At 35.8% G+C, this 14,987-nt stretch overlaps 1 protein-coding gene across 1 annotated transcript in view; it reads right to left on the bottom strand.

The window, feature by feature from the left end:
• The window catches only part of LOC141493776 (prolactin-inducible protein homolog), a 120,463-nt gene that overhangs the window by 17,612 nt on the left and 87,864 nt on the right, over window positions 1-14,987 (bottom strand). The window contains exon 2 of the transcript XR_012470313.1: window positions 5,059-5,156. The gene's annotated coding sequence lies outside the window, so the exon portion shown is untranslated. The remainder of the gene's footprint in view (window positions 1-5,058; window positions 5,157-14,987) is intronic.

Raw genomic sequence — 14,987 nt, 5'->3', positions numbered from 1 at the left:
TGCCCCAAAAGCTCAGGAAACACCCCCAAAACAGGCTTAGGCTGGGAAAATGAGCAAGCAGAGAAAAAAAAAGGAACAACATTGAGAAATACATTATCTATGATCCCCAGAAGGATCAATATACTCAGTCTGAAGATGAGGAAACACAAGCTCCTGCATCTAAAGACTCCCAGAAAAACAGAAATTGGGATCAGGCTATGAGAGAACTCAAAAAAGACTTTGAAAATCAAATGAGGGAGTTAGAAGAAAAACTGGGAAAAGAAGGGAGAGAGATGCAGGAAAAACATGAAAATGAAGTCAGCAGCTTAGTCAAGGAAATCCAAAAAAAAGGCTGAAGAAAATAGCATGCTAAAAACCAGCTTAGGTCAAATAGATAAAACAGTTCAAAAACATTATTGAGGAGACGAATGCTTTAAAAAGCAAAATTAGCCAGATGGAAAAAGAGGTAAGGAAACTCTTTGAGGAGAACAAATCCTTCAGACAAAGAATAGAATTCAGGGAGATTGATGAATTTACCAGCAATCAGGAATCAGTACTTCAAAACCAAAAGAGTGAAAAAATTAGAAGAAAATGTGAAATATCTCATTGAAAAAACAACTGATATGGAAAACAGACTTAGGAAAAATAATTTGAAAATTATTGGAATACCTGAAAGTCATGACCAGGAAAAGAGCCTTGAAATCATTTTCAAAGAATTACTACAGGAAAATTGCCCTGATATTCTAGAAGCAGAGGGCAAAATAGAAATGGAGAGAATCCACCGAATCCCTCTGAGAAAGAGATCCCAAAAAACCAACCCCTAGGAATATTATAGCCAAGTTCCAGAACTCCCAAGTCAAAGAGAAAATATTACAAGCAGCCAGAAGGACACAGTTCAAATATCGTGGAGCTGCAGTCAGGATCACACAGGACTTAGCAGCAACTACATTGGAAGCTCATAGGGCTTGGAATATAATATACTGGAAGGCAAAAGAGCTTAGAATACAGCCAAGAATGAACTACCTAGCAAGGCTGTGTGTCCTTTTCCAGGGAAAAAGATGGACTTTCAATGAACCAGGGGAATTTCAAATGTTCCTTCTGGAATTGCCAGAGCTGAACAGAAAATTTGATCTTCAGACACAGGACTCAGGTGAAGCATGGAGATTGGAGGAGAGGGAGAAAATATGAGGGACTTAATGATGATGAACTGCATGTATTCCTGCATAGAAAAATGACACTGATAATACTCATATGAACCTTCTCAGTTAATAGAGCAGGTAGAGGGAGCTTTTATAGTTGAAGCACAGGAGAAAGCTGAATTCGAAGATAAAATATGGTGTAAAATGGAATCAATAGAAAAAAAGGGAAATGTAATGGGAGAAAGAAAAAGGAGAGGGGGGAATAGGCCAAGATATTTCATATAATAAGATTTTTCTTTATTACAATGAGCTATTGCAATGATATGGAAGGGGAGAGGCAAGGGCAAATGAGGGAACCTTTGCTCTCATCCGAGGTGGTAAGGAGAGGAAACAGCATATATACTCAATGGGATATAGACATCTGGAGTAAGAAGAAGGGGGGAGCAGGGGGAAGGAGTGGGGATGTGAATAAAGGAGGACAGGATGGACCATGGGAGGAGAGTGGTCAGGTATAGCACATTTTCTTTTTTACTTCTTGCAAGGGGCTGGGATTGGAAGGCCTGTCCAGGACCATAGGGCCAGGTGGATTCTGGGCCTAAGGGGTGGCATGGGGGTTCAGGGCCTCTTGGCCCCAGGACCAGAGATCTGTCTGCTGTGCCACTCAGCTACCCTACAACAGAGTCAGAGTGAAAGGATAGAGAAAATATACTACATGGTAGTGGAGAAATAAGAAAGGAGGGAGTTGCGATCAGCAATGGCAATGTTGGAAAAATATGAAAGCAACTTTTGCAATGGACTTACCATAAAGAATGTGATACACCCATGACAGAGTTGTTGGTGTTGGAACAAAGACTGAAGCACATTTTTTATTATTATTATTTGGGGGAGGGTGCAGGGGCCAATGCTCTGTCTGCCACCCAGCTACCCCTACTATTGTTACTATTTTATTTTATTTTGGGTCTTTTTTTTCTTCTTTTTTGGTTTTTTGCAGGGCAGTGGGGATCAGGTGGCTTGCATGTCACATGGCTGGGTGATTTTTGGGTCTACGGGGCTGGATGAGGGCTTGGGTGCTCGTGGCTCCAGGGATGGTGCTTCGTCCTTTGCACCACCTGGCCATACCTACAATTATTACTATTTTTTTTTAATTTTTTTCTCTCCCCTTTACTTTATCGCTCAAGCAAGTCTATATTCATGGGGGGGGAGGGGTATTTTGTTTACTCTTAAACAAGAACATTTTATTAATGTAAAAAAACATTTGTACAAAATGAGAATAAAAAAATAAAATTAAAAAAATGAAAGAATCGTAGGATTAGATAACATAAAGCTAGGAGAACCTGAGTGAGAGGCAGGAATAGAAGAATGGGTTATCTCAAGAGGTTTGTCCTAATTAAAAGCCTTCAAGCAGATCAACGACCAAGTTTTAGATGTATTATGAAGGAAGTTTTGTTTGGCTTTGGCAAAGATATCCAAGGTCCTTTCTAAGTCTTAGATTCTATGTTTCCATTATTTGGAACTATGAGAAATCAGTAAAATAAACATTTACATGAAAACAGATTTTGAGCTATGAGGGATCTCATAGAACATCATGCTCATTTTTTACAGATAGGATAATGCAAACACAGAGATGTTAACGATTTTGCTCATGATGATATAATTTTATTGCAACAAATGTCTCTGATGTAGAGATTTTGTATTCAAAGAAACAATTCAAACATGCAAAAATTAGTTTGTGTCTACAATAAATAAATGGTGAAAGTTTATACCAGTCACTTCTATCAAGATGAAATGGGAGCTATCAGCAGTCACATTAAAATGGCAAAAAAAAGATAATATTAGAAAACAAAAATCATAAATTGCTAAGTTTCTGCCTCACAGGCTTTGGCAGAGATGACCACAAAAAGGAAACTGTCAGTTTTGGGGAGTCAGAGTGTGATATATAAGCGGAATAAGCTCGCTGAAGGGAATTGTGTACTGGGTTGTTGATCACACTTCTTGTCTTCATCTTCTTTTCCCACCACTCCTTACTGTGGCCAAGGCCCTTCCCATAAAATCATTCTCCACTGAATAAATCTACTACCACATACTCAAGAGTTTTTTGTTCAAAACTCTCATAAACTTCAAAGTCTATAAGGATATCAAATTCAATTGTATGACATTTTAATATAAATATAAGTAGTAGAATAAATATGCTTATCCTTTATAATTTTAAAAATTGCTATCTCTCAGGATTCAATAGGAAGTGGGAATGACACATTGACATATGATGACATATGGTAACAGAGAGACATAGGGATTCAGGTTCTACTGGGTATCACACATTTAGAAGCAAACTGTACTAGATAATAATTATTAGGTTATTATAACAAGTAGTCACCTCTTTAAAGTTGACCCTATGACATTTTATTTGTGGAAGTTTGTGTATGTTTACATGTGTGTGTGTATTCCCCTAAGGAGATCCTAGTCCATTTCTACAAATTAGTTACTCATCCCAATAAGGAATTCTTAGTCTTTTTTATAGAAACCTGTGGGTTACATTTCATATAATGATTTTTAAATGCATTTTTTAAAAAATCATACATTTGTGAAAAAAAAGCAATTAAATTAAAATACAATCATCACCAAAAAATTCTCACATGCCATGCAGATTAGGAACTCCTAATTTAGATCAAAGACATTATTGAATCTTTCTGTCAGATGAGAAGACAGTATCAAACTGCTATGAAAGAATTTGATTAGGTAAACTAAAAACTATAGTAATCTGTATTTTCTATACAAATATACCATCATAAAAGGAAAAATACCCAAATTCATGTTTCAGTAACATGTTTATATATGTTCTGTTTAATCACAGATTGTCAGACATGACCAGTTCTTCTATCATGGAGAAGCACTGAAAAGTCTTTAGAACATGTTCAGATACTGAGGGAAATGACTAGAGTAATCTACTATTTGACAAAAACAAAGATTTAAGTTTTGAGGATAAAAACTCAAAATTTGAAAAAAAAACACTTGAGAAAACCAGGGGAAAAAAGCAGAAACTAGGCAAAGAACAACATATCATGAAGAGAAGGTCAAAATGGGTATATGCTTTAGACATAAAACGTGATGCCATATGCAAGGAATAGTTTATCTCTCAGACCTATAGAGAGAGAGAGTCTATGACCATACAAGAAATAGAGAATTTTAAAAATTGTACAACAGATCATTTTGATTACACTAAATTAAAAAGACTTGGCACAAGTAAAACCAATGCAACCAAGACAGGAAGGAACATGGAAAGTTGGGGAACAATTTTCACAGCTATTGTTTCTGATAAAAACTAATTTCCAAAATTTGAAGAGGACTGAATCAAATTTATAAAAATACCAGTCATTTTCCAAATGATAAATGGTTAAAAATATGAATAAGCAATTTTCAGATGAAATTAAAGCAATATATAGTCATATGAAAAAATGTTCTAATTCAAAGCAAAATGAGTACCTGGACACTTAATGTTGCCAGATTAGAGTATTTCTCCAAGTGTCAACAGTTTATTGCTAACTCGGAGGTAAAGCTTAGAAACCATAAGTAACATCTGAACTATTCAATGCTGATGAAGTCAGATTGATTAGTAATAAGTACATTATCCTGGAAAGATGAACTTAAGACTTCCATAACCTTCTCAGTTGATCATCATCAACCAATACTTAAGTCATAGACTATATCCCTCAGCTTGAAGATAAGCCATGCCCCAGCTGAATTTCCAAGTGAAAAAGATTTTTTGAATGTCATTTGGCTTTTCTGTGAGAATCACAAAGATGAGGCCCATTGTTCAAACAATAGCTAATTGAAATTTTCCAGGGTATATGATAAGAAGAGGTTATGCTTCATGAGTTCAACAATGTCAAGGTAACCTTATGACAATCATAATCATGGTTGAGAATATACTTGCCAGATCCACCTTAATGCACTGATCCTTCATGTGAACTATGCGACTCTACCCAAGAGCCATTGTGACTTCAGAAAGGGTTGAAGATTGTTTGATGTGTTTTCTGTGACCTGACAACACCAAGAGAAATGGCAAGAGTAAAAAATAGGTCTGTACACAACATTCACTTTGGCAAATGTTAAAATACTTTCTCAAGGCCACACAGCAAACAAAGGCCTGGAGTCAAATATTTAATTAGGATTTCCTGACTAGTCTGTGTGTTCTATCCATTGTACCTCCTAGTTTGTGGTAAGATGCTACAGTATGATAATATAGAAAAATAATAAGAATGCAGATAGCTACTCCTTCCCAATCTCACTCTCTTCAGAAGTCACAAGTATAAGAAAAAGGTTTTTGGACTTTTTAAAGTCATCCCAGGAAGACCTACATGCATCCCATTAAATCTAAGTTCCCCTCCCAGTTAAACTCTTATTCTCCTGAAAGAATGAATCTGGAATCCTTATGCAACATATGAAGCATATATATAAAAGAGTTAAATTATGACCTTATGGGATAGTAAATGGTTATTTTGCTGTTATATTAGTCTACCTCGGGGCCCAATCATTGCAGTGTTGTTGGACTAAGGGTCGAAGGATGGTATAGCACAAACATGAACTTTCCTTTAATATTTGAGTAAAAATTAAAATCATCTTACAAAGAGACACTAAGAGGGACATTAATTACAACACTAGAAGTGAAATGTTTTCCATGATATTAGTCCAAAGCACTTACAACTAAGGAAAAAAATATATAAAATTCTTTAGCAGAAATGGCTAAAACAACCCAAAATTTTTTAAAGCATTTTAGATTCACTAAGTACTCTACCTGCATAACCATAGGAGTTCCACAACTCTGCAAAGTTCATGCTAAATTTATAATTATCTCTTTTACAGATGTTAAAGCTGAAACCCTAAGATGCCATTGAATTTACTTAACATTGTCATTGAGTTGGGAAGTATTAGAAGTGACCCCTGAAATTGAAATTGAAGTTAAGATTTTCTGACTCCCAAGTTCAGCATTTTGCTTGACAAATCACACAGTCTTAGGGCACTGTTTACTGATGGGAGCAATTAGGCAGTAAAATGAGAGGCTTTGGCTGTATTAGATAATAAATATAAAAGTAATAATGAAGAATAAGGAAAGAGATTCTAAGGGTGTTTATTGGGGAGGGATCTTATAAAACTTGTATTGATAGACCAAAAACATTTATTGTGTGAAAAGAATGTCCATATGCTACACAATTTAAAATACTGGCAAAAATGATAGGATTATGGAATCAATGACTTAGAATTGGTTAGACCATAGTGTCAGGAATAGAAGAATAAACTACCTTAGGAGAAAAGGGTTCCTCTTTGATAACTGACTTCAAGCAACTGGTGAATGACTCCTGTTTTAGATGTGTTATGTAAGGAATTCGATTTGGCTATGCCAATCATCTTCTAGGTCCTGTCCAGTTCTTAGATACTTGGATCCCATTACTTTGAAATCTGAGAATTCATTAAAATAAAATCTTACATGGTCATAGATTTTGAACTATAAGGGATCTGAGAGAACATCATCACATCTATACAGATAAGATAAAGGAAGCAAAGAGATGTTAAGTATCTTGACCATGATTACATAGTTAGGAAGCATGGGAAAAAGAATTTGAATCCATGTTTTCTTTCAATGTTCTATCCACAAATTCATAGTGTCTCCAATATAGTCTTCTATGTATCCTTAATTTGAAAGACTTATTTTTTCAGTGGTCTGCAATTCACAAAATAAGTTCCAGGATCTTATAGAGATAGCTAGATAGATAGAAAGATAGAATGATAGATAAGCTTTTATTGAAAGTCAATGAGCAGACTTCTGGCTAATATGGTAGAGAGAATCTTTCCCCATATATGATATGAAACAAAGCTCTTAACAGAAATCCTATCAACAAAACCCAGAAAGAAAAGCCAGGAGCAAGAACATCTACTTCAGGAATTGTCTTCCACAGTCCTGGGTGAGTCTGGGCTCAGAGGGCGGATCAGCCTCAGATCAACCTGATTAGTGGCAGAGCTGGAACCCAGAAGCCTGCGGGTCTGAGAACTGGACCATATGACCAGCAGTAGGGCTAGAGCATGGTCGACTGCTGGGGTTTGAGTCAACTAGGGAGCAGAGACTTTGGTGTTGGTGCTGACCCTCAGGAGCTTGCCAACAGGGCTTGAGGGGGACAGTTTCGGTGCAGGAGAGCTGCGGACACCATCCCTAGGCTCCTCTGGTCAGGAGGAACTCAGAGTCCACACCTCCATTTCAGCTGAAGCCTCTTCCCAGAACTAACAAAATTACAGACTTTCTGACACAGGCACAGGTGTGTGAGCAGATTACCACCCCAGCTGACAATAGGGAGAGTGATGATCTCACCCCAGAGTATAGTCCAACGCTGATTGAAGACAAAAGTATTTAACAGCTTCAATCACTCTCTCCAGGCCAAGGGGGAGGGTCTCAATCAAGGTCACAGACACTCCAGAAAAAGCAACCAGTGCCCACTACTGGACAACTGGAGATATTACACTCAGTGAGTAAAGCCTCTATGGATCCTAACACCAAACCTCTGTGAACCAGCCCCTCCCCAGCTCAAGGTCTTAGAAAAATGAAAAAAAGGCCAGTGGAAAGTTGGATCCATAGAAAAATTCTTGTAAGGAAAAGACCCTAGCTGAGAGAGACCTAGAACCTCTGAGGACAATATGATCTGGTCTCCAGCACAGAAAGTCTTCCTGGAAGAAATAAGGAAGGAGTGTAAAAATCAATTGAAAATTTTGGGAAAAGAAACCCATGAGAAGATTAACACCTTGCAACAAGAAAAGCAAATCATTGGAAAATGCAAAATGAGAATAATTCTCTCAGATCCTCAATTGGGGAAATGCAAAAAGAAAATAATTCTCTCAAAACCTCAATTGGTCAAATGGAAAGTTCTTTCAAAAATAGAATTGACCAATTGGAAAAGAAGTTGCAAAAGGTTAATGAAGTAAACTCCTCTCTAAAAAAAAAGAATGGAATCTGCAGAAATTAATGACTTCATGAATCAGCAAGAGCCTGTTAAATGAAACCAAAAAAATAGAAAAAATAGAAGAAAATGTAAAATACTTCATCAGCAAAACCACTGACCTCAAGAATAGATCGAGAAGAAACAACCTGAGAATTATTGGTCTTCCTGAAAACACTAAAGAGGAAAAAAAGCCTGGACATAATATTACAGGATTTAGTGATGGAAAATTGCCCCAATATCATGGAACCAGAGGGCAAAATAGTTATTGGAAGAATACAGCGATCCCCTCCAGAAAGAGATCCTAAAATGAAAACACCAAGAAATGCTGTGGCCAAATTCCAGAACTATCAGATTAAAGAGAAAATCCTGCAAGCAACCAGAAAGAAACGATTTAAATACCAATTAATCACAGTAAGGATTACACAGGACCTGGGTGCATCAACATTAAGGTATCGAAGGGCCTGGAACAAGATATTCCAAAGACCAAGGGAGCTTGTAATGCAGCCAAGATTACACTATCTGGCAAAGCTGAACCTTCTTTTTCAGGGTAAAATATGGAAATTTAATGAAATGGAAGAACTCCAAAAGTTTCTGATGAAAAGACCAGAGCTAAATAGAACATTTGGACATCAAACAGGAGATTCAAGAGACATGTGAAAAGGTAAAGAAAAGGGGGGGGACTGCTATCCAATAAGAAGCAACTGGCTATATACCTGCATGGAAAAAAGATTCTCATGACTCTTGAGAATTGTAAATCTATCAGAGATAATATACCTAGCCAGAAGTGATGGACACTCATGACTTATCCATGAGACTGCTATCCAATGGGATGAAATTGGTTATGGCCCTACTTGGGAGAAAGACACTAATAACTCTCAAGAACTGTAACTCTAATAGAGAGAATATACTTAGCCATAAATGATGGATACTCAGAATTTTCTATGACTCAGATAGAATGATTTAAAAACACTTCCTCCTTAAAAAGGGGAACAGGAAGGAGAAGGGAGGAGGGAGGGGATTGAATGGGGGTAAATCTCATTAACTAAGACATACAAAAAACCTATGGTAATAGAAGGGGGGAGATGAGAAACACCTGAATCTTCCTTTCATCAGACTTGGCTTAAAGTTAACTTACACACACACTCAGTTAACTTAAAAACTTAAAAAACATCTTACCTTTCAAGCATTAAAAGGAGAAAGGAGAGGGGGACAGAGATAGTGAGGGGGAGAAAAAGGGGAACTAACAAAAGGCAGGGAAGGGAAAAGGGGAAAAGGGAAAGGGGAAAGAAAGGGGAGGGGAGATATAGGAAGGCAAACATACTGAAGGGGGGTTATTCAGAAACAAAATACTGGGGAATACGGATAAAGGGAAAAAAGGGGGAAATACAGAGGGACGATGGCATGGACAGCAATAGAGTTAGTAATTATAGTATATACTAATTATAACTTTGAATGTAAGTGGGATGAACTCTCCCTTAAAACATAAGTGAATAGCAGACTGGATTAAAAAACAGAATCCTACAATATGCTACTTACAAGAAACTCATTTGAAGCAGAGAGATACATATAGAGTAAAGGTAAAAGGTTGGAGCAAAATATATTTTGCTTCAGCTAAAGTGAAAAAAGCAGGGGTAGCAATCCTTATCTCAGAATAAGCAGATGCAAAAATAGATAGCTTTAAAAGAGATAAGGAAGGAAACTATATCCTCCCAAAATCTACCATAGACAATGAAGTGATTTCAATACTGAATATGAATATGTATGCACCCAGTGGGATAGCATCAAAATTCTTAGAGGAGAAGCTAAAAGAACTACAGGAAAACATAGCAAAACTCTACTATTGTAAAATCCCAATTAGATGAAGAAACAGTATCAAACTTCTTTGAAAGAATCTGATTGAATGAACTTCTGATATCTGTGTCTATCTGTATTTTCTATACACAAGAATCATCTATATGGGAAAATGACATGAAATCATGTTTCAGTAACTTGATTTGAAAATTCCATATAATCAGGAGATGTATAAATGTGGCCAGTTCCCCTCACATGCATAAACCCTTGGAGGGCTTTGGAGCATATTCAGCTGCTCATGAAATATCATCAGACACATCTGTTTACTGAAAGATGAAGTTAGCATGGGATAGAAAGTAATTCCACTCTCACCAGATCAACGCATGATGTCCTTGATGGAAGTGAAATGAGATCTTCATGCTTTGGACATTGATAAGACTAAATGATGGCCTCAGTCTCTCAATTTTTAAAGACATAGTAGCCAAAGAAGTGTAACTTTCAAAATGACAATGCTATTGAAATTCAGCCAAAAAATAATACTTTGAGAAGAAAGTGATTTAATTGTACCTTAAAGGTGGAATAAGATAGGAACAAATAGAGAAAAGAATATTAAAAGCAGGATAAACTGTATGAGTGAAACATGGAGACAGGAATAGGTGGGCATGGTTATGAGTAAGAGAGAACAGTTTAACTTGAAAGAAGGACTTGAATAGAAGTAGGGAAAAAGTTGACTTGGAGCAGTAGGTCAAAATTTGAAACCAGCGTAAGAACGTTTTGCCTAAGGCAGCAAAGAATCATTGAAGATTATTGAACATATCAATGACATGTGATAAAAATACCATTTTGGGGAGGATAATCTGAATCAGAGTAGAGAGAGATTAGAATCAAGTATACATCAGGCAAAACAATGCAATAATCATGTGTGAGGTGGTATTATCTTAGAATAGGACAATTAGTATAGAAAGATGGAATGTAAATGCTATTCCAAATGCACTACTAATCTACCACAATGGAACTCCTGGGCTGTCTCAAGTTCAAGAACAGATTCCAGAGGTGCTTCTCAGAATGGTATAAGGAAGAGGAGATAATTTACCACTTTAATATTGACATACTAAAGTAGAATCAAGAAAGATTACTTGGGGATTAAAGACATTTGAACTGGGTCTTGAAAGAGGAAGTTAAACAGGTAAAAAGGTAAACTTGATAATAGAACCTCTGTTTAATCTATCCTTATACTGACCCTCAGGACAAGCTAGAAGGTAGCACATGAACTCAGAACTGATACAGTAATGAAGATCTTATCTTCCTCAGGAGGGTCATCACAACTTTTCTTTAATACCAAATCTGGTTAATAAACTCAGATTCCAGCTTCTGGGATTACAACTCACTCTTTGACATAAACTACTGAGAAAACTAGAAGATAATATGGCAGAAACTCAGCATAGACCATCATTTCATACCCTATTGCAAGATAAGATCTAAATAGGTGCAGGATTTAGACATAAAAGTTAATATTCTAAACCAATTAGAACAAGGAATAGTTAACTAAGGAAAGGGGAGCAGTTTATAACCGAAGAAGAGATAGAGAACATTATAAAAAACAAACTGGATAATTTTGATATTAAATAAAAAAGTTTTTGCACCAAAAACAAAAAACAGAAACAAAATCAAAACACTGCAGCCAAGATTAAAAGGAATGTAATAAATTGGGAGACAATTTTTACAACTAGTGTTTCTGACAAAGGACTCATTCCTAAAATATACAGAGAAATTAGTCAAATTTATTTTTAAAAAGTCATTTCCCAGTTGATAAATGTCAAATGATACAGAAAAGTATTTCTCAGAAGAAAAAAATCAAAGCTATATATATTTATATGAAAAAATTGCTCTAAATCATTATTGATTAGTGAAATGGAAAGTAAAATATCTCCAAAGTACAACCTCACACCTCTCAGATTGGCCAATATGACTAGAAAGAAAAATTTTCAATGTTGGAGGTGATGTAAGAATAATGGAACAGTAATGCATTATTGATGGAGTTGTGAACTGATGCATCCTTTCTGGAGAGCAATTTTAAATTATTCCAAAAAGACAAGAAAAACGTGGATCCCTTTAATCCAGCAATACCATGACTTGGTCTGTGTCCTGAAGAGATCATGAAAAAGATTAAAAATCCCACATGATCGAAAATATTCATAGAAATTCTTTTTTGTAGTGACAAAGAACTGGAAATGACCATCAATTAGGGAATGAGTGTACAAATTTTGGTATATGTATGTGACACAACATGAAATCATGAGGAATGGGATTTCAGAAAAGCCTGGAAAAACCTGAAGGAATTGATGCTAAGCATAACCAGAACATTATGCACATTAACAACAACATGGAATGATGCTCAACCATTATGGAATCATTCACTTCAACAATACAGTAATCAATGACAATTTTAAAGGACTTGTGATGGAAAAATACTATCCATATCCAGAGAAGAATTTGTGTAGTTAAAATGATGACTAAAGCTTATTGTCTTCAATTTTTAAAGTATTACATCACTTTTTTCTCTCTAATGTTTTCTTTCTTCCATTTGGATCTGATTCTTCTCTCACAAAATTTTCACTATAAAACTATGTTTAGCTTGGATACAAATGTAGAACCTATATCAGATTTCTTTCTGCCAGGGGGAGTGGGGAGGGAAGGAAAGGAGGGAGAAAAATTGTAAAACATAGCAAAAAACTGATTTTTAAAACATACTGTTGTATGTAGTTGGAAAATAATATGTTTAAAAAGATAAATAAAATAACTTAAAAAAGAAATGTTCACTTATTAATGAATCATATACAACTGGAAGCTATGGATTCTGAGAGATGAAGTTAAGGGAAAAGAGCACTACAGGAAAGGGGTCAGCCTAAGCAAAGATGTACAGATGGGAGATAGAGTTTCATTTACTGGGAAGTGCAAGAAGATTAATTGGATATAACACTGTTTAAAGATGAAAATTTGAAATAAATCTGGGAAGGTTTTTAAAAAGCACCGAAATTCTAAAGAAGTTAAAATTACATATTGTTTGCATTTCAGAGACAATAGGAAATCATTGGAGATTCTTTTTTAATTAATTAATTAACTTTTTATTTATTTTCCAATTATATGTATAATTTTCAAAATTCCTTCTTTCTCAATCTTTTGAGTCTATATTTTCTACCACCCTTCTTCTATATCTCCTCCCTATGACAGAAATAATTAATATTAGCTGCAAATGGACATTTGTGATTAACATATTTCCATATTAGTCATGGTGAAAGAAAAAATTAGAAAGAAAGGGAAAAGTGAGAAAGAAAGAAAAGTCATAAAATACATTTTTAAAAGTGGAAATAGTCTGCTTTGCTCTGAATTCAGAATCCATATTTTTTTCCTTGGAATTAGAAGGCATTTTCTGTATCAGGACAAATCAAAACTATCGGTCAACATCAGTTCATGAAAGTCTTTCCATGATTTTCTGAAGTCAGACCACTCACAATTTTTTACAGAACAGTAGAACTCTAAAACATTCGTATTCCATAGCATGTTCAGCAATTCCCTAATTGAGTGATATCCCCTCAATCTCTAATTCTTTGCAACTTCAAAAATTAGTTGCTAGGAACAGCTAGGAGGCAGTGGGTGGCAGCTAAATGGCACAGTAGATAGAGCATATTCCCTGGAAACAGAAGGATCTGAATTCAAATCCAGCTTCAGACACTTAACGATTGCCTTATGTGTGCTCTTGGGCAAGTCACTTTAACCCCATTGTCTTAAGTAAATAGAATTTTTTTTGAAAAACAGTTGCTATAAATATTTTTGTACTTATCGATCTTTTCCTCTTTTTGTGATGTCTTTAGGATATAGAGCTAGTAGTAATATTGTTGGATCAAAGCCTATTATACACAGTTTTATTGCCCTTTGGGCATTTCTGAGTTGATCTCCATAATGATTGGATCAGTTCACAACTCTACCAATTTTCCTGCATCCTCTCCAACATGGATCATTTTTATTTTTTTCTCATTTTAGCCAGTCATATGTGTGTGAGATGGTACCTCAGACTTGCTTTAATTTACATTTCTCTAAACAATAAGGATTTCGAACATCTTTACACATGACTATAGTTTTAATTTCTTCATCTGAAAATTGCTCATATCTTTTCACCATTTATCATTTGAAGAATGACTTCTATTCTCATAAATTTGACTCAGAAATGAGTCTTTTATAAAGAACACTAACTGTGAGACTTGTTTCCTATCTCTGCATTTCTTCTAATCTTGGTTTTATTTATTTCATATATATATATATGTATATATATATGTATATATATATATATATTTAATAAAATGTAGTCAAAACTATTCATTTTTCAATTTCTAATGTTCTGTATCTCTTCTTTGGTAATAAACTTCTCCCTGTTCAGTAGACCTGACAGATAGAATATTCCTTGTAGCCATAGTACCTTTTTATGGTTATCTTTTTTCCTTTCTTTTTAGCCTTGTTTGTGGTTTTTAAAGGTGAACTCTGTTCCTGGGTCATAGAGGGTAAAATCACAATCTTCTTGGACTGGATCAGAGTCCTATTCACTGGTTTTCTGGGTGCTGGGATCTCAGATGCTAGCAGTTTCCACACTACACTAGGGCTACACAACTTAGTCATACCAGTTGTGCTGGGGTTCTAAGGCTAACAATTTGCTTTCTGTCCTGGGTCTGGAGGTCTCTCAAGTGGTCTACTGTGCCACTGGTCTGCTGAACTTGGACCTAGGGGCCTGAGGGATGTATCTGTGCTGTGACTGTGAGCCTCTCCTGGTTTCCCCCACATGAACAGTGCTGGGCCATACACTTCCTTGACCTGAGTGAGACAAACCTTTCCTAAAGTCAATCCAAGATTTCAGGTTGGGCAATTGGTCCACTCTTTCCTTTTTTTGTGCTTTTTTTCACTCCAGCATCATTTAGACTATAGAAACATGATTAACATTGTTTCTGATGGAAGCTGGAAGAATTCTGGGAACTCCCTGGTTTCTCTCCACCATCTTGACTCTGTCCCATTACCAGATAGTTTTGGTGATTTTTGTGGTGTAAGA

This window comes from Macrotis lagotis, chromosome 7 (genome assembly GCF_037893015.1).
Source record: "Macrotis lagotis isolate mMagLag1 chromosome 7, bilby.v1.9.chrom.fasta, whole genome shotgun sequence".
Classification (NCBI taxonomy): domain Eukaryota; kingdom Metazoa; phylum Chordata; class Mammalia; order Peramelemorphia; family Peramelidae; genus Macrotis; species Macrotis lagotis.
The sequence above is the reverse complement of the archived record's forward strand: the minus strand, read 5'-3'. Positions and strand labels throughout refer to the sequence as shown.